We start from the raw sequence: 26,808 nt of genomic DNA, 5'->3' as shown, positions 1-26,808 counted from the left end.
TATTTATTTATTTTTTTGTCTCACTGTGTCACTTTTTGCGTGTTGTGTGTTCACAGGATTTGTCAGGATGCGGTAGCCCTTCTGGGTGTCCCTCCTGGCGGTCTAGGGGAGGTGTGTGTGGCCATTAGGTTCCGCACCTCCCTGCAAACACCCCGGGTACCCCTGCTTTGGCAGGGTACCTACCGTAATCGGCTCTGCGGGCAGATACCTTGGCCAACGCCAAGGGGGATGCCGGGAGCATTTGTGGTCCCCTAGTAGCTTTGGCGAAAAGGGACATCGAACCTGGAACCTCGCAGGTACCTTTTGGTCCGGAGGCGAAGGGTAAGGTTTGTTGGGGGGCCTCTCTCCTATCGGAGAAGGGCTTGCGATAGACCGCATCCTTTGTGCACGTTTTTTTAGTGTAACACGTTTGCACTTTTTCTTGCACTTTGGGTGAATCGAAAGCACGTTCCTCGGCTTTAGAAAAAAAATCTGTTCTTATCAGTTTAATATCTGATACGTCCCCTATCTGGGGACCATATATTAAATGGATTTTTGAGAACGGGGGCCGATTTCGAAGCTTGCTTCCGTCGCCCTATGCATTGACCCGATATGGCAGTATCTTCGGGTACAGTGCACCACCCCCTTACAGGGTTAAAAAGAAAGATTCCTACTTTCATTGCTACCTGCTTGCTGGCTAGCCAGCTAGCCAGCCCTGTGGGCCTTGCTGCTGCTGCAGCCAAAAAACAAAAGGTGGTGCTGCTGCTGCTTCTGCTGCTTCTGCTTCTGCTTGTGTCTGGCCCCTGTTGGAGCGTCCAGGCACAGGACTTCTGCTGCTGCTGACTAAATGGCCTCCTTAATTGGATCATTTGAGTAGCCAGCACACCTGTGCAGGTAGGGCATGACATGATAGGCAGCTGCCTTGATAGCGGGTGGGTGCTGAATGTTCCTAATTGACAAAATAAGATTAATGCTTATGAAGAAATATAAAATCTCATCCCTTCCCCAATATCGCGCCACACCCCTACCCCTTAATTCCCTGGTTGAACGTGATGGACATATGTCTTTTTTCGACCGTACTAACTATGTAACTATGTAACATAACATGGGGGGGGGGGGTCTCCTGGCTGTTCACACAGGTGTGTCATTGCTGTACATTGACCATGCATTGCTTCTGTGGTATTGCAAAGGCAAAGACAAATGCTTCCAGCCATCCATTGCACTAATGGATTGGTCATCAGCTGGCTGTCTATGTCCCGCATCAATATAGACCAAAGTACAGAGGGTTAGGCTATGCTATTGTGCACCTACCTGATGCATCAGAAGGTGCGAGGCCCTTGCTAAATTCTGTGCACAGACTTTGAGATCTATGCTTTAGACTGTATCTAAACCTGCTCCAACATGGACTGACATTCTGGCCTACTTTCAGCCGATGCGATTTGTCTGTCGCTGAACAGTCGCTTTTTATGTATTCAGCACCTATGTATAATGTTGTAAAAATGCTCTAGAAGCTAAAGTCGCAGAAATGTCACACATATTTGGCCTGCAACTTTCTGTGCGACAAATTCAGACAGGAAAAATCAGTATAAATCCTTAGAAAATTATCCCCCAGTGTCTCCATCTGCTGGCGGTATTGAATAAGCATTGCTGCACTGATGGGGTATGCATTAGACGAAAAAAAAAGAAGAAAAAGAAGAATAATACGCCCAGAAAAGAGGCGAAAAGGAGAAAAACGTAAAAAAACGTGAAAAAAAAGTAAGAGGAAGAGAAGGGAAAAAAAGGTGGAAATGGGTTTAAAAGTGATTTCGGCGGAGAAATATATATATATATATATATATATATATATATATATATATATATATATGCGCACACACACACATAGATATAAACGTATTCTCCGTTGAGATATTGCAGCCGCTGCTGTGTCCAGGCCCAGGAGCCTTAGCACTGTGCTGTGATGTCACTCAATACCACTGACATCACTAGGTGTAAACAACATCTCTCCTTTGCTGTGTATGTGACTATGGAGCTGTTTGGTGATGTCGTCTATTACGGCCTTCATAGAAGCAACAGGAGATTGTTGCATCCATCTTGAACCCTCAGAACTACAGTGCTATGATGTCACTCACTTCCACAGGCCTTGCAGAGTGTAAACAACAACAACCCAGCTTTGTTGTGTATGTAACCATAGGGATTTGTGATGTCACCTAGAACCTTCACAGCAGCGACAGCTTTATGAGGAGCATCAGCACTGCTCTGCCTGAGCAGAACCATCACCGCCATAGGTTGTCAAATAACCCGGATTTAACCCACACAGGTAAGTCCAATGGGGTGCAGGCATGTCCTCTATGCTTACAGCTTCCCGTGGGTGTTGGTTTGATACCGTTTGGGGACAGCCAAGGAGGCATCTGCAGGCAACAAAGGTAGGTGTGTGCTTGTGTGTGTGTTTCCTATGCAGATCCTAAGCCCAGTGTCACATGCAAGTAGGAGGAGTAAGAAGGGTTCCTGGCAAATCCGGGTTATGGATTGCATTTAAAAAGGCCCCGTGGGAGTGCAATGGGCCCCTGTCTTGCTGCTTAGCAATAATGGTATGGGTTTAGGTTCTGCTGTGTGTACTGGTGGTTGACTGCCCCCCAGCCCAGAGTGTGCATGGAAAATTGTCTGGCAGCCTCCCTGACAGCAAGCAGTGATAGTGCCCATGAAGGGGACCTTGTTGGGCCCGCCCCTTTCACGGTTATCGCTTCTCGGCCTTTTGGCTAAGATCAAGTGTAGTATCTGTTCTTATCAGTTTAATATCTGATACGTCCCCTATCTGGGGACCATATATTAAATGGATTTTTGAGAACGGGGGCCGATTTCGAAGCTTGCTTCCGTCGCCCTATGCATTGACCCGATATGGCAGTATCTTCGGGTACAGTGCACCACCCCCTTACAGGGTTAAAAAGAAAGATTCCTACTTTCATTGCTACCTGCTTGCTGGCTAGCCAGCTAGCCAGCCCTGTGGGCCTTGCTGCTGCTGCAGCCAAAAAACAAAAGGTGGTGCTGCTGCTGCTTCTGCTGCTTCTGCTTCTGCTTGTGTCTGGCCCCTGTTGGAGCGTCCAGGCACAGGACTTCTGCTGCTGCTGACTAAATGGCCTCCTTAATTGGATCATTTGAGTAGCCAGCACACCTGTGCAGGTAGGGCATGACATGATAGGCAGCTGCCTTGATAGCGGGTGGGTGCTGAATGTTCCTAATTGACAAAATAAGATTAATGCTTATGAAGAAATATAAAATCTCATCCCTTCCCAAATATCGCGCCACACCCCTACCCCTTAATTCCCTGGTTGAACGTGATGGACATATGTCTTTTTTCGACCGTACTAACTATGTAACTATGTAACATAACATGGGGGGGGGGGGGGGGGGTCTCCTGGCTGTTCACACAGGTGTGTCATTGCTGTACATTGACCATGCATTGCTTCTGTGGTATTGCAAAGGCAAAGACAAATGCTTCCAGCCATCCATTGCACTAATGGATTGGTCATCAGCTGGCTGTCTATGTCCCGCATCAATATAGACCAAAGTACAGAGGGTTAGGCTATGCTATTGTGCACCTACCTGATGCATCAGAAGGTGCGAGGCCCTTGCTAAATTCTGTGCACAGACTTTGAGATCTATGCTTTAGACTGTATCTAAACCTGCTCCAACATGGACTGACATTCTGGCCTACTTTCAGCCGATGCGACTTGTCTGTCGCTGAACAGTCGCTTTTTATGTATTCAGCACCTATGTATAATGTTGTAAAAATGCTCTAGAAGCTAAAGTCGCAGAAATGTCACACATATTTGGCCTGCAACTTTCTGTGCGACAAATTCAGACAGGAAAAATCAGTATAAATCCTTAGAAAATTATCCCCCAGTGTCTCCATCTGCTGGCGGTATTGAATAAGCATTGCTGCACTGATGGGGTATGCATTAGACGAAAAAAAAGAAGAAAAAGAAGAATAATACGCCCAGAAAAGAGGCGAAAAGGAGAAAAACGTAAAAAAACGTGAAAAAAAAGTAAGAGGAAGAGAAGGGAAAAAAAGGTGGAAATGGGTTTAAAAGTGATTTCGGCGGAGAAATATATATATATATATATATATATATATATATATATATATGCGCACACACACACATAGATATAAACGTATTCTCCGTTGAGATATTGCAGCCGCTGCTGTGTCCAGGCCCAGGAGCCTTAGCACTGTGCTGTGATGTCACTCAATACCACTGACATCACTAGGTGTAAACAACATCTCTCCTTTGCTGTGTATGTGACTATGGAGCTGTTTGGTGATGTCGTCTATTACGGCCTTCATAGAAGCAACAGGAGATTGTTGCATCCATCTTGAACCCTCAGAACTACAGTGCTATGATGTCACTCACTTCCACAGGCCTTGCAGAGTGTAAACAACAACAACCCAGCTTTGTTGTGTATGTAACCATAGGGATTTGTGATGTCACCTAGAACCTTCACAGCAGCGACAGCTTTATGAGGAGCATCAGCACTGCTCTGCCTGAGCAGAACCATCACCGCCATAGGTTGTCAAATAACCCGGATTTAACCCACACAGGTAAGTCCAATGGGGTGCAGGCATGTCCTCTATGCTTACAGCTTCCCGTGGGTGTTGGTTTGATACCGTTTGGGGACAGCCAAGGAGGCATCTGCAGGCAACAAAGGTAGGTGTGTGCTTGTGTGTGTGTTTCCTATGCAGATCCTAAGCCCAGTGTCACATGCAAGTAGGAGGAGTAAGAAGGGTTCCTGGCAAATCCGGGTTATGGATTGCATTTAAAAAGGCCCCGTGGGAGTGCAATGGGCCCCTGTCTTGCTGCTTAGCAATAATGGTATGGGTTTAGGTTCTGCTGTGTGTACTGGTGGTTGACTGCCCCCCAGCCCAGAGTGTGCATGGAAAATTGTCTGGCAGCCTCCCTGACAGCAAGCAGTGATAGTGCCCATGAAGGGGACCTTGTTGGGCCCGCCCCTTTCACGGTTATCGCTTCTCGGCCTTTTGGCTAAGATCAAGTGTAGTATCTGTTCTTATCAGTTTAATATCTGATACGTCCCCTATCTGGGGACCATATATTAAATGGATTTTTGAGAACGGGGGCCGATTTCGAAGCTTGCTTCCGTCGCCCTATGCATTGACCCGATATGGCAGTATCTTCGGGTACAGTGCACCACCCCCTTACAGGGTTAAAAAGAAAGATTCCTACTTTCATTGCTACCTGCTTGCTGGCTAGCCAGCTAGCCAGCCCTGTGGGCCTTGCTGCTGCTGCAGCCAAAAAACAAAAGGTGGTGCTGCTGCTGCTTCTGCTGCTTCTGCTTCTGCTTGTGTCTGGCCCCTGTTGGAGCGTCCAGGCACAGGACTTCTGCTGCTGCTGACTAAATGGCCTCCTTAATTGGATCATTTGAGTAGCCAGCACACCTGTGCAGGTAGGGCATGACATGATAGGCAGCTGCCTTGATAGCGGGTGGGTGCTGAATGTTCCTAATTGACAAAATAAGATTAATGCTTATGAAGAAATATAAAATCTCATCCCTTCCCAAATATCGCGCCACACCCCTACCCCTTAATTCCCTGGTTGAACGTGATGGACATATGTCTTTTTTCGACCGTACTAACTATGTAACTATGTAACATAACATGGGGGGGGGGGGGGGGTCTCCTGGCTGTTCACACAGGTGTGTCATTGCTGTACATTGACCATGCATTGCTTCTGTGGTATTGCAAAGGCAAAGACAAATGCTTCCAGCCATCCATTGCACTAATGGATTGGTCATCAGCTGGCTGTCTATGTCCCGCATCAATATAGACCAAAGTACAGAGGGTTAGGCTATGCTATTGTGCACCTACCTGATGCATCAGAAGGTGCGAGGCCCTTGCTAAATTCTGTGCACAGACTTTGAGATCTATGCTTTAGACTGTATCTAAACCTGCTCCAACATGGACTGACATTCTGGCCTACTTTCAGCCGATGCGACTTGTCTGTCGCTGAACAGTCGCTTTTTATGTATTCAGCACCTATGTATAATGTTGTAAAAATGCTCTAGAAGCTAAAGTCGCAGAAATGTCACACATATTTGGCCTGCAACTTTCTGTGCGACAAATTCAGACAGGAAAAATCAGTATAAATCCTTAGAAAATTATCCCCCAGTGTCTCCATCTGCTGGCGGTATTGAATAAGCATTGCTGCACTGATGGGGTATGCATTAGACGAAAAAAAAGAAGAAAAAGAAGAATAATACGCCCAGAAAAGAGGCGAAAAGGAGAAAAACGTAAAAAAACGTGAAAAAAAAGTAAGAGGAAGAGAAGGGAAAAAAAGGTGGAAATGGGTTTAAAAGTGATTTCGGCGGAGAAATATATATATATATATATATATATATATATATATATATATATATGCGCACACACACACATAGATATAAACGTATTCTCCGTTGAGATATTGCAGCCGCTGCTGTGTCCAGGCCCAGGAGCCTTAGCACTGTGCTGTGATGTCACTCAATACCACTGACATCACTAGGTGTAAACAACATCTCTCCTTTGCTGTGTATGTGACTATGGAGCTGTTTGGTGATGTCGTCTATTACGGCCTTCATAGAAGCAACAGGAGATTGTTGCATCCATCTTGAACCCTCAGAACTACAGTGCTATGATGTCACTCACTTCCACAGGCCTTGCAGAGTGTAAACAACAACAACCCAGCTTTGTTGTGTATGTAACCAAAGGGATTTGTGATGTCACCTAGAACCTTCACAGCAGCGACAGCTTTATGAGGAGCATCAGCACTGCTCTGCCTGAGCAGAACCATCACCGCCATAGGTTGTCAAATAACCCGGATTTAACCCACACAGGTAAGTCCAATGGGGTGCAGGCATGTCCTCTATGCTTACAGCTTCCCGTGGGTGTTGGTTTGATACCGTTTGGGGACAGCCAAGGAGGCATCTGCAGGCAACAAAGGTAGGTGTGTGCTTGTGTGTGTGTTTCCTATGCAGATCCTAAGCCCAGTGTCACATGCAAGTAGGAGGAGTAAGAAGGGTTCCTGGCAAATCCGGGTTATGGATTGCATTTAAAAAGGCCCCGTGGGAGTGCAATGGGCCCCTGTCTTGCTGCTTAGCAATAATGGTATGGGTTTAGGTTCTGCTGTGTGTACTGGTGGTTGACTGCCCCCCAGCCCAGAGTGTGCATGGAAAATTGTCTGGCAGCCTCCCTGACAGCAAGCAGTGATAGTGCCCATGAAGGGGACCTTGTTGGGCCCGCCCCTTTCACGGTTATCGCTTCTCGGCCTTTTGGCTAAGATCAAGTGTAGTATCTGTTCTTATCAGTTTAATATCTGATACGTCCCCTATCTGGGGACCATATATTAAATGGATTTTTGAGAACGGGGGCCGATTTCGAAGCTTGCTTCCGTCGCCCTATGCATTGACCCGATATGGCAGTATCTTCGGGTACAGTGCACCACCCCCTTACAGGGTTAAAAAGAAAGATTCCTACTTTCATTGCTACCTGCTTGCTGGCTAGCCAGCTAGCCAGCCCTGTGGGCCTTGCTGCTGCTGCAGCCAAAAAACAAAAGGTGGTGCTGCTGCTGCTTCTGCTGCTTCTGCTTCTGCTTGTGTCTGGCCCCTGTTGGAGCGTCCAGGCACAGGACTTCTGCTGCTGCTGACTAAATGGCCTCCTTAATTGGATCATTTGAGTAGCCAGCACACCTGTGCAGGTAGGGCATGACATGATAGGCAGCTGCCTTGATAGCGGGTGGGTGCTGAATGTTCCTAATTGACAAAATAAGATTAATGCTTATGAAGAAATATAAAATCTCATCCCTTCCCCAATATCGCGCCACACCCCTACCCCTTAATTCCCTGGTTGAACGTGATGGACATATGTCTTTTTTCGACCGTACTAACTATGTAACTATGTAACATAACATGGGGGGGGGGGGGGGGGGTCTCCTGGCTGTTCACACAGGTGTGTCATTGCTGTACATTGACCATGCATTGCTTCTGTGGTATTGCAAAGGCAAAGACAAATGCTTCCAGCCATCCATTGCACTAATGGATTGGTCATCAGCTGGCTGTCTATGTCCCGCATCAATATAGACCAAAGTACAGAGGGTTAGGCTATGCTATTGTGCACCTACCTGATGCATCAGAAGGTGCGAGGCCCTTGCTAAATTCTGTGCACAGACTTTGAGATCTATGCTTTAGACTGTATCTAAACCTGCTCCAACATGGACTGACATTCTGGCCTACTTTCAGCCGATGCGACTTGTCTGTCGCTGAACAGTCGCTTTTTATGTATTCAGCACCTATGTATAATGTTGTAAAAATGCTCTAGAAGCTAAAGTCGCTGAAATGTCACACATATTTGGCCTGCAACTTTCTGTGCGACAAATTCAGACAGGAAAAATCAGTATAAATCCTTAGAAAATTATCCCCCAGTGTCTCCATCTGCTGGCGGTATTGAATAAGCATTGCTGCACTGATGGGGTATGCATTAGACGAAAAAAAAGAAGAAAAAGAAGAATAATACGCCCAGAAAAGAGGCGAAAAGGAGAAAAACGTAAAAAACGTGAAAAAAAAGTAAGAGGAAGAGAAGGGAAAAAAAGGTGGAAATGGGTTTAAAAGTGATTTCGGCGGAGAAATATATATATATATATATATATATATATATATATATATATATATATATATATGCGCACACACACACATAGATATAAACGTATTCTCCGTTGAGATATTGCAGCCGCTGCTGTGTCCAGGCCCAGGAGCCTTAGCACTGTGCTGTGATGTCACTCAATACCACTGACATCACTAGGTGTAAACAACATCTCTCCTTTGCTGTGTATGTGACTATGGAGCTGTTTGGTGATGTCGTCTATTACGGCCTTCATAGAAGCAACAGGAGATTGTTGCATCCATCTTGAACCCTCAGAACTACAGTGCTATGATGTCACTCACTTCCACAGGCCTTGCAGAGTGTAAACAACAACAACCCAGCTTTGTTGTGTATGTAACCATAGGGATTTGTGATGTCACCTAGAACCTTCACAGCAGCGACAGCTTTATGAGGAGCATCAGCACTGCTCTGCCTGAGCAGAACCATCACCGCCATAGGTTGTCAAATAACCCGGATTTAACCCACACAGGTAAGTCCAATGGGGTGCAGGCATGTCCTCTATGCTTACAGCTTCCCGTGGGTGTTGGTTTGATACCGTTTGGGGACAGCCAAGGAGGCATCTGCAGGCAACAAAGGTAGGTGTGTGCTTGTGTGTGTGTTTCCTATGCAGATCCTAAGCCCAGTGTCACATGCAAGTAGGAGGAGTAAGAAGGGTTCCTGGCAAATCCGGGTTATGGATTGCATTTAAAAAGGCCCCGTGGGAGTGCAATGGGCCCCTGTCTTGCTGCTTAGCAATAATGGTATGGGTTTAGGTTCTGCTGTGTGTACTGGTGGTTGACTGCCCCCCAGCCCAGAGTGTGCATGGAAAATTGTCTGGCAGCCTCCCTGACAGCAAGCAGTGATAGTGCCCATGAAGGGGACCTTGTTGGGCCCGCCCCTTTCACGGTTATCGCTTCTCGGCCTTTTGGCTAAGATCAAGTGTAGTATCTGTTCTTATCAGTTTAATATCTGATACGTCCCCTATCTGGGGACCATATATTAAATGGATTTTTGAGAACGGGGGCCGATTTCGAAGCTTGCTTCCGTCGCCCTATGCATTGACCCGATATGGCAGTATCTTCGGGTACAGTGCACCACCCCCTTACAGGGTTAAAAAGAAAGATTCCTACTTTCATTGCTACCTGCTTGCTGGCTAGCCAGCTAGCCAGCCCTGTGGGCCTTGCTGCTGCTGCAGCCAAAAAACAAAAGGTGGTGCTGCTGCTGCTTCTGCTGCTTCTGCTTCTGCTTGTGTCTGGCCCCTGTTGGAGCGTCCAGGCACAGGACTTCTGCTGCTGCTGACTAAATGGCCTCCTTAATTGGATCATTTGAGTAGCCAGCACACCTGTGCAGGTAGGGCATGACATGATAGGCAGCTGCCTTGATAGCGGGTGGGTGCTGAATGTTCCTAATTGACAAAATAAGATTAATGCTTATGAAGAAATATAAAATCTCATCCCTTCCCCAATATCGCGCCACACCCCTACCCCTTAATTCCCTGGTTGAACGTGATGGACATATGTCTTTTTTCGACCGTACTAACTATGTAACTATGTAACATAACATGGGGGGGGGGGGGGGGGGGTCTCCTGGCTGTTCACACAGGTGTGTCATTGCTGTACATTGACCATGCATTGCTTCTGTGGTATTGCAAAGGCAAAGACAAATGCTTCCAGCCATCCATTGCACTAATGGATTGGTCATCAGCTGGCTGTCTATGTCCCGCATCAATATAGACCAAAGTACAGAGGGTTAGGCTATGCTATTGTGCACCTACCTGATGCATCAGAAGGTGCGAGGCCCTTGCTAAATTCTGTGCACAGACTTTGAGATCTATGCTTTAGACTGTATCTAAACCTGCTCCAACATGGACTGACATTCTGGCCTACTTTCAGCCGATGCGACTTGTCTGTCGCTGAACAGTCGCTTTTTATGTATTCAGCACCTATGTATAATGTTGTAAAAATGCTCTAGAAGCTAAAGTCGCAGAAATGTCACACATATTTGGCCTGCAACTTTCTGTGCGACAAATTCAGACAGGAAAAATCAGTATAAATCCTTAGAAAATTATCCCCCAGTGTCTCCATCTGCTGGCGGTATTGAATAAGCATTGCTGCACTGATGGGGTATGCATTAGACGAAAAAAAAGAAGAAAAAGAAGAATAATACGCCCAGAAAAGAGGCGAAAAGGAGAAAAACGTAAAAAAACGTGAAAAAAAAGTAAGAGGAAGAGAAGGGAAAAAAAGGTGGAAATGGGTTTAAAAGTGATTTCGGCGGAGAAATATATATATATATATATATATATATATATATATATATGCGCACACACACACATAGATATAAACGTATTCTCCGTTGAGATATTGCAGCCGCTGCTGTGTCCAGGCCCAGGAGCCTTAGCACTGTGCTGTGATGTCACTCAATACCACTGACATCACTAGGTGTAAACAACATCTCTCCTTTGCTGTGTATGTGACTATGGAGCTGTTTGGTGATGTCGTCTATTACGGCCTTCATAGAAGCAACAGGAGATTGTTGCATCCATCTTGAACCCTCAGAACTACAGTGCTATGATGTCACTCACTTCCACAGGCCTTGCAGAGTGTAAACAACAACAACCCAGCTTTGTTGTGTATGTAACCATAGGGATTTGTGATGTCACCTAGAACCTTCACAGCAGCGACAGCTTTATGAGGAGCATCAGCACTGCTCTGCCTGAGCAGAACCATCACCGCCATAGGTTGTCAAATAACCCGGATTTAACCCACACAGGTAAGTCCAATGGGGTGCAGGCATGTCCTCTATGCTTACAGCTTCCCGTGGGTGTTGGTTTGATACCGTTTGGGGACAGCCAAGGAGGCATCTGCAGGCAACAAAGGTAGGTGTGTGCTTGTGTGTGTGTTTCCTATGCAGATCCTAAGCCCAGTGTCACATGCAAGTAGGAGGAGTAAGAAGGGTTCCTGGCAAATCCGGGTTATGGATTGCATTTAAAAAGGCCCCGTGGGAGTGCAATGGGCCCCTGTCTTGCTGCTTAGCAATAATGGTATGGGTTTAGGTTCTGCTGTGTGTACTGGTGGTTGACTGCCCCCCAGCCCAGAGTGTGCATGGAAAATTGTCTGGCAGCCTCCCTGACAGCAAGCAGTGATAGTGCCCATGAAGGGGACCTTGTTGGGCCCGCCCCTTTCACGGTTATCGCTTCTCGGCCTTTTGGCTAAGATCAAGTGTAGTATCTGTTCTTATCAGTTTTCATGCTGGTGGGGATGGGTGCTGCATGGAGGATGCAGGTGTACCAGGGCTTTCCGGGGCTGGTTCTGAGGAATCAGCTCGACGGCTGCCCCGATGTGACCTGTTCCCTCCGGGTCTCGCCATGAGGCTGAGAGGGTCTAGAGCCGAGGTACTTTTGTGCCTCGGGGAGTGGTGACCCCGAGGTGCCGAAACTCACTGGGAGAATAGACTCACTGAGTTGAAGCACGGGCACCATAATCTCTTCACCTTGTGGCACTCACCTCTTGATTCCCGGCCTTCTGGCTAGGATCAGAGAAATTTTTATAGATCCGGCCGGATGTCCGGGCAGTATATCTGCACACATTCACTTATTTATTTCTTTTTTGTCTCACTGTGTCACTTTTTGCGTGTTGTGTGTTCACAGGATTTGTCAGGATGCGGTAGCCCTTCTGGGTGTCCCTCCTGGCGGTCTAGGGGAGGTGTGTGTGGCCATTAGGTTCCGCACCTCCCTGCAAACACCCCGGGTACTCCTGCTTTGGCAGGGTACCTACCGTAATCGGCTCTGCGGGCAGATACCTTGGCTAACGCCAAGGGGGATGCCGGGAGCATTTGTGGTCCCCTAGTAGCTTCGGCGAAAAGGGACATCGAACCTGGAACCTCGCAGGTACCTTTTGGTCCGGAGGCGAAGGGTAAGGTTTGTTGGGGGGCCTCTCTCCTATCGGAGAAGGGCTTGCGATAGACCGCATCCTTTGTGCACGTTTTTTTAGTGTAACACGTTTGCACTTTTTCTTGCACTTTGGGTGAATCGAAAGCACGTTCCTCGGCTTTAGATAAAAAAAAAAAAAAAAAAAATCTGTTCTTATCAGTTTAATATCTGATACGTCCCCTATCTGGGGACCATATATTAAATGGATTTTTGAGAACGGGGGCCGATTTCGAAGCTTGCTTCCGTCGCCCTATGCATTGACCCGATATGGCAGTATCTTCGGGTACAGTGCACCACCCCCTTACAGGGTTAAAAAGAAAGATTCCTACTTTCATTGCTACCTGCTTGCTGGCTAGCCAGCTAGCCAGCCCTGTGGGCCTTGCTGCTGCTGCAGCCAAAAAACAAAAGGTGGTGCTGCTGCTGCTTCTGCTGCTTCTGCTTCTGCTTGTGTCTGGCCCCTGTTGGAGCGTCCAGGCACAGGACTTCTGCTGCTGCTGACTAAATGGCCTCCTTAATTGGATCATTTGAGTAGCCAGCACACCTGTGCAGGTAGGGCATGACATGATAGGCAGCTGCCTTGATAGCGGGTGGGTGCTGAATGTTCCTAATTGACAAAATAAGATTAATGCTTATGAAGAAATATAAAATCTCATCCCTTCCCCAATATCGCGCCACACCCCTACCCCTTAATTCCCTGGTTGAACGTGATGGACATATGTCTTTTTTCGACCGTACTAACTATGTAACTATGTAACATAACATGGGGGGGGGGGGGGGGGGGTCTCCTGGCTGTTCACACAGGTGTGTCATTGCTGTACATTGACCATGCATTGCTTCTGTGGTATTGCAAAGGCAAAGACAAATGCTTCCAGCCATCCATTGCACTAATGGATTGGTCATCAGCTGGCTGTCTATGTCCCGCATCAATATAGACCAAAGTACAGAGGGTTAGGCTATGCTATTGTGCACCTACCTGATGCATCAGAAGGTGCGAGGCCCTTGCTAAATTCTGTGCACAGACTTTGAGATCTATGCTTTAGACTGTATCTAAACCTGCTCCAACATGGACTGACATTCTGGCCTACTTTCAGCCGATGCGACTTGTCTGTCGCTGAACAGTCGCTTTTTATGTATTCAGCACCTATGTATAATGTTGTAAAAATGCTCTAGAAGCTAAAGTCGCAGAAATGTCACACATATTTGGCCTGCAACTTTCTGTGCGACAAATTCAGACAGGAAAAATCAGTATAAATCCTTAGAAAATTATCCCCCAGTGTCTCCATCTGCTGGCGGTATTGAATAAGCATTGCTGCACTGATGGGGTATGCATTAGACGAAAAAAAAGAAGAAAAAGAAGAATAATACGCCCAGAAAAGAGGCGAAAAGGAGAAAAACGTAAAAAAACGTGAAAAAAAAGTAAGAGGAAGAGAAGGGAAAAAAAGGTGGAAATGGGTTTAAAAGTGATTTCGGCGGAGAAATATATATATATATATATATATATATATATATATATATATGCGCACACACACACATAGATATAAACGTATTCTCCGTTGAGATATTGCAGCCGCTGCTGTGTCCAGGCCCAGGAGCCTTAGCACTGTGCTGTGATGTCACTCAATACCACTGACATCACTAGGTGTAAACAACATCTCTCCTTTGCTGTGTATGTGACTATGGAGCTGTTTGGTGATGTCGTCTATTACGGCCTTCATAGAAGCAACAGGAGATTGTTGCATCCATCTTGAACCCTCAGAACTACAGTGCTATGATGTCACTCACTTCCACAGGCCTTGCAGAGTGTAAACAACAACAACCCAGCTTTGTTGTGTATGTAACCATAGGGATTTGTGATGTCACCTAGAACCTTCACAGCAGCGACAGCTTTATGAGGAGCATCAGCACTGCTCTGCCTGAGCAGAACCATCACCGCCATAGGTTGTCAAATAACCCGGATTTAACCCACACAGGTAAGTCCAATGGGGTGCAGGCATGTCCTCTATGCTTACAGCTTCCCGTGGGTGTTGGTTTGATACCGTTTGGGGACAGCCAAGGAGGCATCTGCAGGCAACAAAGGTAGGTGTGTGCTTGTGTGTGTGTTTCCTATGCAGATCCTAAGCCCAGTGTCACATGCAAGTAGGAGGAGTAAGAAGGGTTCCTGGCAAATCCGGGTTATGGATTGCATTTAAAAAGGCCCCGTGGGAGTGCAATGGGCCCCTGTCTTGCTGCTTAGCAATAATGGTATGGGTTTAGGTTCTGCTGTGTGTACTGGTGGTTGACTGCCCCCCAGCCCAGAGTGTGCATGGAAAATTGTCTGGCAGCCTCCCTGACAGCAAGCAGTGATAGTGCCCATGAAGGGGACCTTGTTGGGCCCGCCCCTTTCACGGTTATCGCTTCTCGGCCTTTTGGCTAAGATCAAGTGTAGTATCTGTTCTTATCAGTTTAATATCTGATACGTCCCCTATCTGGGGACCATATATTAAATGGATTTTTGAGAACGGGGGCCGATTTCGAAGCTTGCTTCCGTCGCCCTATGCATTGACCCGATATGGCAGTATCTTCGGGTACAGTGCACCACCCCCTTACAGGGTTAAAAAGAAAGATTCCTACTTTCATTGCTACCTGCTTGCTGGCTAGCCAGCTAGCCAGCCCTGTGGGCCTTGCTGCTGCTGCAGCCAAAAAACAAAAGGTGGTGCTGCTGCTGCTTCTGCTGCTTCTGCTGCTTCTGCTTCTGCTTGTGTCTGGCCCCTGTTGGAGCGTCCAGGCACAGGACTTCTGCTGCTGCTGACTAAATGGCCTCCTTAATTGGATCATTTGAGTAGCCAGCACACCTGTGCAGGTAGGGCATGACATGATAGGCAGCTGCCTTGATAGCGGGTGGGTGCTGAATGTTCCTAATTGACAAAATAAGATTAATGCTTATGAAGAAATATAAAATCTCATCCCTTCCCCAATATCGCGCCACACCCCTACCCCTTAATTCCCTGGTTGAACGTGATGGACATATGTCTTTTTTCGACCGTACTAACTATGTAACTATGTAACATAACATGGGGGGGGGGGGGGGTCTCCTGGCTGTTCACACAGGTGTGTCATTGCTGTACATTGACCATGCATTGCTTCTGTGGTATTGCAAAGGCAAAGACAAATGCTTCCAGCCATCCATTGCACTAATGGATTGGTCATCAGCTGGCTGTCTATGTCCCGCATCAATATAGACCAAAGTACAGAGGGTTAGGCTATGCTATTGTGCACCTACCTGATGCATCAGAAGGTGCGAGGCCCTTGCTAAATTCTGTGCACAGACTTTGAGATCTATGCTTTAGACTGTATCTAAACCTGCTCCAACATGGACTGACATTCTGGCCTACTTTCAGCCGATGTGACTTGTCTGTCGCTGAACAGTCGCTTTTTATGTATTCAGCACCTATGTATAATGTTGTAAAAATGCTCTAGAAGCTAAAGTCGCAGAAATGTCACACATATTTGGCCTGCAACTTTCTGTGCGACAAATTCAGACAGGAAAAATCAGTATAAATCCTTAGAAAATTATCCCCCAGTGTCTCCATCTGCTGGCGGTATTGAATAAGCATTGCTGCACTGATGGGGTATGCATTAGACAAAAAAAAAGAAGAAAAAGAAGAATAATACGCCCAGAAAAGAGGCGAAAAGGAGAAAAACGTAAAAAAACGTGAAAAAAAAGTAAGAGGAAGAGAAGGGAAAAAAAGGTGGAAATGGGTTTAAAAGTGATTTCGGCGGAGAAATATATATATATATATATATATATATATATATATATATATATGCGCACACACACACATAGATATAAACGTATTCTCCGTTGAGATATTGCAGCCGCTGCTGTGTCCAGGCCCAGGAGCCTTAGCACTGTGCTGTGATGTCACTCAATACCACTGACATCACTAGGTGTAAACAACATCTCTCCTTTGCTGTGTATGTGACTATGGAGTAGTGTTGAGCGGCATAGGCCCTATTCGAATTCGCGAATATTCGCGAATATATGGACGAATATTCGTCATATATTCGCGAATATTCGCATATTCGTTATATTCTCGTTTTATTTTCGCGTATGCGAAAATACGCGCATGCGAAAATTAGCATATGTGGAAATTCGCATATACGAAAATTAGCATATGCTAATTTTCGCATATGCGAATTTTCGCACGCCAGTCTCACACAGTAGTATTACAGCCTTCTTTACACCACACAAGCTGGAAGCGGAGAGGGATGATCACTGTGATGTGTACTGTGAAAAAAAAAAAAAAAAAAAAAAAGAATATTCGTAATTACGAATATATAGCGCTATATTCGCGAAATTCGCGAATTCGCGAATATGCGATATTCGCGAATAATATTCGAATTGCGAATATTCGCGAGCAACACTACTATGGAGCTGTTTGGTGATGTCGTCTATTACGGCCTTCATAGAAGCAACAGGAGATTGTTGCATCCATCTTGAACCCTCAGAACTACAGTGCTATGATGTCACTCACTTCCACAGGCCTTGCAGAGTGTAAACAACAACAACCCAGCTTTGTTGTGTATGTAACCATAGGGATTTGTGATGTCACCTAGAACCTTCACAGCAGCGACAGCTTTATGAGGAGCATCAGCACTGCTCTGCCTGAGCAGAACCATCACCGCCATAGGTTGTCAAATAACCCGGATTTAACCCACACAGGTAAGTCCAATGGGGTGCAGGCATGTCCTCTATGCTTACAGCTTCCCGTGGGTGTTGGTTTGATACCGTTTGGGGACAGCCAAGGAGGCATCTGCAGGCAACAAAGGTAGGTGTGTGCTTGTGTGTGTGTTTCCTATGCAGATCCTAAGCCCAGTGTCACATGCAAGTAGGAGGAGTAAGAAGGGTTCCTGGCAAATCCGGGTTATGGATTGCATTTAAAAAGGCCCCGTGGGAGTGCAATGGGCCCCTGTCTTGCTGCTTAGCAATAATGGTATGGGTTTAGGTTCTGCTGTGTGTACTGGTGGTTGACTGCCCCCCAGCCCAGAGTGTGCATGGAAAATTGTCTGGCAGCCTCCCTGACAGCAAGCAGTGATAGTGCCCATGAAGGGGACCTTGTTGGGCCCGCCCCTTTCACGGTTATCGCTTCTCGGCCTTTTGGCTAAGATCAAGTGTAGTATCTGTTCTTATCAGTTTAATATCTGATACGTCCCCTATCTGGGGACCATATATTAAATGGATTTTTGAGAACGGGGGCCGATTTCGAAGCTTGCTTCCGTCGCCCTATGCATTGACCCGATATGGCAGTATCTTCGGGTACAGTGCACCACCCCCTTACAGGGTTAAAAAGAAAGATTCCTACTTTCATTGCTACCTGCTTGCTGGCTAGCCAGCTAGCCAGCCCTGTGGGCCTTGCTGCTGCTGCAGCCAAAAAACAAAAGGTGGTGCTGCTGCTGCTTCTGCTGCTTCTGCTTGTGTCTGGCCCCTGTTGGAGCGTCCAGGCACAGGACTTCTGCTGCTGCTGACTAAATGGCCTCCTTAATTGGATCATTTGAGTAGCCAGCACACCTGTGCAGGTAGGGCATGACATAATAGGCAGCTGCCTTGATAGCGGGTGGGTGCTGAATGTTCCTAATTGACAAAATAAGATTAATGCTTATGAAGAAATATAAAATCTCATCCCTTCCCCAATATCGCGCCACACCCCTACCCCTTAATTCCCTGGTTGAACGTGATGGACATATGTCTTTTTTCGACCGTACTAACTATGTAACTATGTAACATAACATGGGGGGGGGGGAGGGGGGGGGGTCTCCTGGCTGTTCACACAGGTGTGTCATTGCTGTACATTGACCATGCATTGCTTCTGTGGTATTGCAAAGGCAAAGACAAATGCTTCCAGCCATCCATTGCACTAATGGATTGGTCATCAGCTGGCTGTCTATGTCCCGCATCAATATAGACCAAAGTACAGAGGGTTAGGCTATGCTATTGTGCACCTACCTGATGCATCAGAAGGTGCGAGGCCCTTGCTAAATTCTGTGCACAGACTTTGAGATCTATGCTTTAGACTGTATCTAAACCTGCTCCAACATGGACTGACATTCTGGCCTACTTTCAGCCGATGCGACTTGTCTGTCGCTGAACAGTCGCTTTTTATGTATTCAGCACCTATGTATAATGTTGTAAAAATGCTCTAGAAGCTAAAGTCGCAGAAATGTCACACATATTTGGCCTGCAACTTTCTGTGCGACAAATTCAGACAGGAAAAATCAGTATAAATCCTTAGAAAATTATCCCCCAGTGTCTCCATCTGCTGGCGGTATTGAATAAGCATTGCTGCACTGATGGGGTATGCATTAGACGAAAAAAAAGAAGAAAAAGAAGAATAATACGCCCAGAAAAGAGGCGAAAAGGAGAAAAACGTAAAAAAACGTGAAAAAAAAGTAAGAGGAAGAGAAGGGAAAAAAAGGTGGAAATGGGTTTAAAAGTGATTTCGGCGGAGAAATATATATATATATATATATATATATATATATATATATATATGCGCACACACACACATAGATATAAACGTATTCTCCGTTGAGATATTGCAGCCGCTGCTGTGTCCAGGCCCAGGAGCCTTAGCACTGTGCTGTGATGTCACTCAATACCACTGACATCACTAGGTGTAAACAACATCTCTCCTTTGCTGTGTATGTGACTATGGAGCTGTTTGGTGATGTCGTCTATTACGGCCTTCATAGAAGCAACAGGAGATTGTTGCATCCATCTTGAACCCTCAGAACTACAGTGCTATGATGTCACTCACTTCCACAGGCCTTGCAGAGTGTAAACAACAACAACCCAGCTTTGTTGTGTATGTAACCATAGGGATTTGTGATGTCACCTAGAACCTTCACAGCAGCGACAGCTTTATGAGGAGCATCAGCACTGCTCTGCCTGAGCAGAACCATCACCGCCATAGGTTGTCAAATAACCCGGATTTAACCCACACAGGTAAGTCCAATGGGGTGCAGGCATGTCCTCTATGCTTACAGCTTCCCGTGGGTGTTGGTTTGATACCGTTTGGGGACAGCCAAGGAGGCATCTGCAGGCAACAAAGGTAGGTGTGTGCTTGTGTGTGTGTTTCCTATGCAGATCCTAAGCCCAGTGTCACATGCAAGTAGGAGGAGTAAGAAGGGTTCCTGGCAAATCCGGGTTATGGATTGCATTTAAAAAGGCCCCGTGGGAGTGCAATGGGCCCCTGTCTTGCTGCTTAGCAATAATGGTATGGGTTTAGGTTCTGCTGTGTGTACTGGTGGTTGACTGCCCCCCAGCCCAGAGTGTGCATGGAAAATTGTCTGGCAGCCTCCCTGACAGCAAGCAGTGATAGTGCCCATGAAGGGGACCTTGTTGGGCCCGCCCCTTTCACGGTTATCGCTTCTCGGCCTTTTGGCTAAGATCAAGTGTAGTATCTGTTCTTATCAGTTTAATATCTGATACGTCCCCTATCTGGGGACCATATATTAAATGGATTTTTGAGAACGGGGGCCGATTTCGAAGCTTGCTTCCGTCGCCCTATGCATTGACCCGATATGGCAGTATCTTCGGGTACAGTGCACCACCCCCTTACAGGGTTAAAAAGAAAGATTCCTACTTTCATTGCTACCTGCTTGCTGGCTAGCCAGCTAGCCAGCCCTGTGGGCCTTGCTGCTGCTGCAGCCAAAAAACAAAAGGTGGTGCTGCTGCTGCTTCTGCTGCTTCTGCTTCTGCTTGTGTCTGGCCCCTGTTGGAGCGTCCAGGCACAGGACTTCTGCTGCTGCTGACTAAATGGCCTCCTTAATTGGATCATTTGAGTAGCCAGCACACCTGTGCAGGTAGGGCATGACATGATAGGCAGCTGCCTTGATAGCGGGTGGGTGCTGAATGTTCCTAATTGACAAAATAAGATTAATGCTTATGAAGAAATATAAAATCTCATCCCTTCCCCAATATCGCGCCACACCCCTACCCCTTAATTCCCTGGTTGAACGTGATGGACATATGTCTTTTTTCGACCGTACTAACTATGTAACTATGTAACATAACATGGGGGGGGGGGGGGGGGGGGGTCTCCTGGCTGTTCACACAGGTGTGTCATTGCTGTACATTGACCATGCATTGCTTCTGTGGTATTGCAAAGGCAAAGACAAATGCTTCCAGCCATCCATTGCACTAATGGATTGGTCATCAGCTGGCTGTCTATGTCCCGCATCAATATAGACCAAAGTACAGAGGGTTAGGCTATGCTATTGTGCACCTACCTGATGCATCAGAAGGTGCGAGGCCCTTGCTAAATTCTGTGCACAGACTTTGAGATCTATGCTTTAGACTGTATCTAAACCTGCTCCAACATGGACTGACATTCTGGCCTACTTTCAGCCGATGCGACTTGTCTGTCGCTGAACAGTCGCTTTTTATGTATTCAGCACCTATGTATAATGTTGTAAAAATGCTCTAGAAGCTAAAGTCGCAGAAATGTCACACATATTTGGCCTGCAACTTTCTGTGCGACAAATTCAGACAGGAAAAATCAGTATAAATCCTTAGAAAATTATCCCCCAGTGTCTCCATCTGCTGGCGGTATTGAATAAGCATTGCTGCACTGATGGGGTATGCATTAGACGAAAAAAAAGAAGAAAAAGAAGAATAATACGCCCAGAAAAGAGGCGAAAAGGAGAAAAACGTAAAAAAACGTGAAAAAAAAGTAAGAGGAAGAGAAGGGAAAAAAAGGTGGAAATGGGTTTAAAAGTGATTTCGGCGGAGAAATATATATATATATATATATATATATATATATATATATATATATATATATGCGCACACACACACATAGATATAAACGTATTCTCCGTTGAGATATTGCAGCCGCTGCTGTGTCCAGGCCCAGGAGCCTTAGCACTGTGCTGTGATGTCACTCAATACCACTGACATCACTAGGTGTAAACAACATCTCTCCTTTGCTGTGTATGTGACTATGGAGCTGTTTGGTGATGTCGTCTATTACGGCCTTCATAGAAGCAACAGGAGATTGTTGCATCCATCTTGAACCCTCAGAACTACAGTGCTATGATGTCACTCACTTCCACAGGCCTTGCAGAGTGTAAACAACAACAACCCAGCTTTGTTGTGTATGTAACCATAGGGATTTGTGATGTCACCTAGAACCTTCACAGCAGCGACAGCTTTATGAGGAGCATCAGCACTGCTCTGCCTGAGCAGAACCATCACCGCCATAGGTTGTCAAATAACCCGGATTTAACCCACACAGGTAAGTCCAATGGGGTGCAGGCATGTCCTCTATGCTTACAGCTTCCCGTGGGTGTTGGTTTGATACCGTTTGGGGACAGCCAAGGAGGCATCTGCAGGCAACAAAGGTAGGTGTGTGCTTGTGTGTGTGTTTCCTATGCAGATCCTAAGCCCAGTGTCACATGCAAGTAGGAGGAGTAAGAAGGGTTCCTGGCAAATCCGGGTTATGGATTGCATTTAAAAAGGCCCCGTGGGAGTGCAATGGGCCCCTGTCTTGCTGCTTAGCAATAATGGTATGGGTTTAGGTTCTGCTGTGTGTACTGGTGGTTGACTGCCCCCCAGCCCAGAGTGTGCATGGAAAATTGTCTGGCAGCCTCCCTGACAGCAAGCAGTGATAGTGCCCATGAAGGGGACCTTGTTGGGCCCGCCCCTTTCACGGTTATCGCTTCTCGGCCTTTTGGCTAAGATCAAGTGTAGTATCTGTTCTTATCAGTTTTCATGCTGGTGGGGATGGGTGCTGCATGGAGGATGCAGGTGTACCAGGGCTTTCCGGGGCTGGTTCTGAGGAATCAGCTCGACGGCTGCCCCGATGTGACCTGTTCCCTCCGGGTCTCGCCATGAGGCTGAGAGGGTCTAGAGCCGAGGTACTTTTGTGCCTCGGGGAGTGGTGACCCCGAGGTGCCGAAACTCACTGGGAGAATAGACTCACTGAGTTGAAGCACGGGCACCATAATCTCTTCACCTTGTGGCACTCACCTCTTGATTCCCGGCCTTCTGGCTAGGATCAGAGAAATTTTTATAGATCCGGCCGGATGTCCGGGCAGTATATCTGCACACATTCACTTATTTATTTCTTTTTTGTCTCACTGTGTCACTTTTTGCGTGTTGTGTGTTCACAGGATTTGTCAGGATGCGGTAGCCCTTCTGGGTGTCCCTCCTGGCGGTCTAGGGGAGGTGTGTGTGGCCATTAGGTTCCGCACCTCCCTGCAAACACCCCGGGTACTCCTGTTTTGGCAGGGTACCTACCGTAATCGGCTCTGCGGGCAGATACCTTGGCTAACGCCAAGGGGGATGCCGGGAGCATTTGTGGTCCCCTAGTAGCTTCGGCGAAAAGGGACATCGAACCTGGAACCTCGCAGGTACCTTTTGGTCCGGAGGCGAAGGGTAAGGTTTGTTGGGGGGCCTCTCTCCTATCGGAGAAGGGCTTGCGATAGACCGCATCCTTTGTGCACGTTTTTTTAGTGTAACACGTTTGCACTTTTTCTTGCACTTTGGGTGAATCGAAAGCACGTTCCTCGGCTTTAGATAAAAAAAAAAAAAAAAAAAAAAAAAAAAAAATCTGTTCTTATCAGTTTAATATCTGATACGTCCCCTATCTGGGGACCATATATTAAATGGATTTTTGAGAACGGGGGCCGATTTCGAAGCTTGCTTCCGTCGCCCTATGCATTGACCCGATATGGCAGTATCTTCGGGTACAGTGCACCACCCCCTTACAGGGTTAAAAAGAAAGATTCCTACTTTCATTGCTACCTGCTTGCTGGCTAGCCAGCTAGCCAGCCCTGTGGGCCTTGCTGCTGCTGCAGCCAAAAAACAAAAGGTGGTGCTGCTGCTGCTTCTGCTGCTTCTGCTTCTGCTTGTGTCTGGCCCCTGTTGGAGCGTCCAGGCACAGGACTTCTGCTGCTGCTGACTAAATGGCCTCCTTAATTGGATCATTTGAGTAGCCAGCACACCTGTGCAGGTAGGGCATGACATGATAGGCAGCTGCCTTGATAGCGGGTGGGTGCTGAATGTTCCTAATTGACAAAATAAGATTAATGCTTATGAAGAAATATAAAATCTCATCCCTTCCCCAATATCGCGCCACACCCCTACCCCTTAATTCCCTGGTTGAACGTGATGGACATATGTCTTTTTTCAACCGTACTAACTATGTAACTATGTAACATAACATGGGGGGGGGGGGGTCTCCTGGCTGTTCACACAGGTGTGTCATTGCTGTACATTGACCATGCATTGCTTCTGTGGTATTGCAAAGGCAAAGACAAATGCTTCCAGCCATCCATTGCACTAATGGATTGGTCATCAGCTGGCTGTCTATGTCCCGCATCAATATAGACCAAAGTACAGAGGGTTAGGCTATGCTATTGTGCACCTACCTGATGCATCAGAAGGTGCGAGGCCCTTGCTAAATTCTGTGCACAGACTTTGAGATCTATGCTTTAGACTGTATCTAAACCTGCTCCAACATGGACTGACATTCTGGCCTACTTTCAGCCGATGCGACTTGTCTGTCGCTGAACAGTCGCTTTTTATGTATTCAGCACCTATGTATAATGTTGTAAAAATGCTCTAGAAGCTAAAGTCGCAGAAATGTCACACATATTTGGCCTGCAACTTTCTGTGCGACAAATTCAGACAGGAAAAATCAGTATAAATCCTTAGAAAATTATCCCCCAGTGTCTCCATCTGCTGGCGGTATTGAATAAGCATTGCTGCACTGATGGGGTATGCATTAGACGAAAAAAAAGAAGAAAAAGAAGAATAATACGCCCAGAAAAGAGGCGAAAAGGAGAAAAACGTAAAAAAACTTGAAAAAAAAGTAAGAGGAAGAGAAGGGAAAAAAAGGTGGAAATGGGTTTAAAAGTGATTTCGGCGGAGAAATATATATATATATATATATATATATATATATATATATATATATATGCGCACACACACACATAGATATAAACGTATTCTCCGTTGAGATATTGCAGCCGCTGCTGTGTCCAGGCCCAGGAGCCTTAGCACTGTGCTGTGATGTCACTCAATACCACTGACATCACTAGGTGTAAACAACATCTCTCCTTTGCTGTGTATGTGACTATGGAGCTGTTTGGTGATGTCGTCTATTACGGCCTTCATAGAAGCAACAGGAGATTGTTGCATCCATCTTGAACCCTCAGAACTACAGTGCTATGATGTCACTCACTTCCACAGGCCTTGCAGAGTGTAAACAACAACAACCCAGCTTTGTTGTGTATGTAACCATAGGGATTTGTGATGTCACCTAGAACCTTCACAGCAGCGACAGCTTTATGAGGAGCATCAGCACTGCTCTGCCTGAGCAGAACCATCACCGCCATAGGTTGTCAAATAACCCGGATTTAACCCACACAGGTAAGTCCAATGGGGTGCAGGCATGTCCTCTATGCTTACAGCTTCCCGTGGGTGTTGGTTTGATACCGTTTGGGGACAGCCAAGGAGGCATCTGCAGGCAACAAAGGTAGGTGTGTGCTTGTGTGTGTGTTTCCTATGCAGATCCTAAGCCCAGTGTCACATGCAAGTAGGAGGAGTAAGAAGGGTTCCTGGCAAATCCGGGTTATGGATTGCATTTAAAAAGGCCCCGTGGGAGTGCAATGGGCCCCTGTCTTGCTGCTTAGCAATAATGGTATGGGTTTAGGTTCTGCTGTGTGTACTGGTGGTTGACTGCCCCCCAGCCCAGAGTGTGCATGGAAAATTGTCTGGCAGCCTCCCTGACAGCAAGCAGTGATAGTGCCCATGAAGGGGACCTTGTTGGGCCCGCCCCTTTCACGGTTATCGCTTCTCGGCCTTTTGGCTAAGATCAAGTGTAGTATCTGTTCTTATCAGTTTAATATCTGATACGTCCCCTATCTGGGGACCATATATTAAATGGATTTTTGAGAACGGGGGCCGATTTCGAAGCTTGCTTCCGTCGCCCTATGCATTGACCCGATATGGCAGTATCTTCGGGTACAGTGCACCACCCCCTTACAGGGTTAAAAAGAAAGATTCCTACTTTCATTGCTACCTGCTTGCTGGCTAGCCAGCTAGCCAGCCCTGTGGGCCTTGCTGCTGCTGCAGCCAAAAAACAAAAGGTGGTGCTGCTGCTGCTTCTGCTGCTTCTGCTTCTGCTTGTGTCTGGCCCCTGTTGGAGCGTCCAGGCACAGGACTTCTGCTGCTGCTGACTAAATGGCCTCCTTAATTGGATCATTTGAGTAGCCAGCACACCTGTGCAGGTAGGGCATGACATGATAGGCAGCTGCCTTGATAGCGGGTGGGTGCTGAATGTTCCTAATTGACAAAATAAGATTAATGCTTATGAAGAAATATAAAATCTCATCCCTTCCCCAATATCGCGCCACACCCCTACCCCTTAATTCCCTGGTCGAACGTGATGGACATATGTCTTTTTTCGACCGTACTAACTATGTAACTATGTAACATAACATGGGGGGGGGGGGGGGGGGTCTCCTGGCTGTTCACACAGGTGTGTCATTGCTGTACATTGACCATGCATTGCTTCTGTGGTATTGCAAAGGCAAAGACAAATGCTTCCAGCCATCCATTGCACTAATGGATTGGTCATCAGCTGGCTGTCTATGTCCCGCATCAATATAGACCAAAGTACAGAGGGTTAGGCTATGCTATTGTGCACCTACCTGATGCATCAGAAGGTGCGAGGCCCTTGCTAAATTCTGTGCACAGACTTTGAGATCTATGCTTTAGACTGTATCTAAACCTGCTCCAACATGGACTGACATTCTGGCCTACTTTCAGCCGATGCGACTTGTCTGTCGCTGAACAGTCGCTTTTTATGTATTCAGCACCTATGTATAATGTTGTAAAAATGCTCTAGAAGCTAAAGTCGCAGAAATGTCACACATATTTGGCCTGCAACTTTCTGTGCGACAAATTCAGACAGGAAAAATCAGTATAAATCCTTAGAAAATTATCCCCCAGTGTCTCCATCTGCTGGCGGTATTGAATAAGCATTGCTGCACTGATGGGGTATGCATTAGACGAAAAAAAAGAAGAAAAAGAAGAATAATACGCCCAGAAAAGAGGCGAAAAGGAGAAAAACGTAAAAAAACGTGAAAAAAAAGTAAGAGGAAGAGAAGGGAAAAAAAGGTGGAAATGGGTTTAAAAGTGATTTCGGCGGAGAAATATATATATATATATATA

The 26,808-nt window shown here is 46.5% G+C and overlaps 10 non-coding genes and 3 pseudogenes across 10 annotated transcripts; all 13 read left to right on the top strand.

Moving 5' to 3' along the window:
- Nucleotides 1-413: 413 nt before the first annotated feature.
- Nucleotides 414-623, top strand: LOC130335155 (U2 spliceosomal RNA; annotated as a pseudogene).
- A 2,092-nt stretch (nt 624-2,715) lies between these two features.
- On the top strand, nt 2,716-2,906 carry LOC130335208 (U2 spliceosomal RNA). Its single transcript, XR_008876875.1, has one exon. It is a non-coding gene; the product is annotated as a U2 spliceosomal RNA (small nuclear RNA).
- A 2,089-nt stretch (nt 2,907-4,995) lies between these two features.
- Nucleotides 4,996-5,186, top strand: LOC130335206 (U2 spliceosomal RNA). Its single transcript, XR_008876874.1, has one exon. It is a non-coding gene; the product is annotated as a U2 spliceosomal RNA (small nuclear RNA).
- Nucleotides 5,187-7,277: 2,091 nt separating this feature from the next.
- LOC130335205 (U2 spliceosomal RNA) lies at nt 7,278-7,468 on the top strand. Its single transcript, XR_008876873.1, has one exon. It is a non-coding gene; the product is annotated as a U2 spliceosomal RNA (small nuclear RNA).
- A 2,100-nt stretch (nt 7,469-9,568) lies between these two features.
- Nucleotides 9,569-9,759, top strand: LOC130335204 (U2 spliceosomal RNA). Its single transcript, XR_008876872.1, has one exon. It is a non-coding gene; the product is annotated as a U2 spliceosomal RNA (small nuclear RNA).
- A 2,088-nt stretch (nt 9,760-11,847) lies between these two features.
- On the top strand, nt 11,848-12,007 carry LOC130335173 (U2 spliceosomal RNA; annotated as a pseudogene).
- A 693-nt stretch (nt 12,008-12,700) lies between these two features.
- LOC130335160 (U2 spliceosomal RNA) lies at nt 12,701-12,886 on the top strand. The gene has a single exon (XR_008876847.1). It is a non-coding gene; the product is annotated as a U2 spliceosomal RNA (small nuclear RNA).
- Nucleotides 12,887-14,976: 2,090 nt separating this feature from the next.
- LOC130335203 (U2 spliceosomal RNA) lies at nt 14,977-15,167 on the top strand. The gene has a single exon (XR_008876871.1). It is a non-coding gene; the product is annotated as a U2 spliceosomal RNA (small nuclear RNA).
- Nucleotides 15,168-17,708: 2,541 nt separating this feature from the next.
- LOC130335200 (U2 spliceosomal RNA) lies at nt 17,709-17,899 on the top strand. Its single transcript, XR_008876869.1, has one exon. It is a non-coding gene; the product is annotated as a U2 spliceosomal RNA (small nuclear RNA).
- A 2,089-nt stretch (nt 17,900-19,988) lies between these two features.
- LOC130335199 (U2 spliceosomal RNA) lies at nt 19,989-20,179 on the top strand. The gene has a single exon (XR_008876868.1). It is a non-coding gene; the product is annotated as a U2 spliceosomal RNA (small nuclear RNA).
- Nucleotides 20,180-22,281: 2,102 nt separating this feature from the next.
- Nucleotides 22,282-22,441, top strand: LOC130335172 (U2 spliceosomal RNA; annotated as a pseudogene).
- Nucleotides 22,442-23,134: 693 nt separating this feature from the next.
- On the top strand, nt 23,135-23,331 carry LOC130335163 (U2 spliceosomal RNA). Its single transcript, XR_008876849.1, has one exon. It is a non-coding gene; the product is annotated as a U2 spliceosomal RNA (small nuclear RNA).
- A 2,090-nt stretch (nt 23,332-25,421) lies between these two features.
- On the top strand, nt 25,422-25,612 carry LOC130335198 (U2 spliceosomal RNA). The gene has a single exon (XR_008876867.1). It is a non-coding gene; the product is annotated as a U2 spliceosomal RNA (small nuclear RNA).
- The last annotated feature ends 1,196 nt before the right edge of the window (nt 25,613-26,808 follow it).

This window comes from Hyla sarda, unplaced genomic scaffold (assembly GCF_029499605.1).
Source record: "Hyla sarda isolate aHylSar1 unplaced genomic scaffold, aHylSar1.hap1 scaffold_448, whole genome shotgun sequence".
Classification (NCBI taxonomy): Eukaryota; Metazoa; Chordata; class Amphibia; order Anura; family Hylidae; genus Hyla; species Hyla sarda.
Note: the sequence above shows the minus strand (reverse complement) of the source record. Positions and strands in the feature narration are given on the sequence as shown.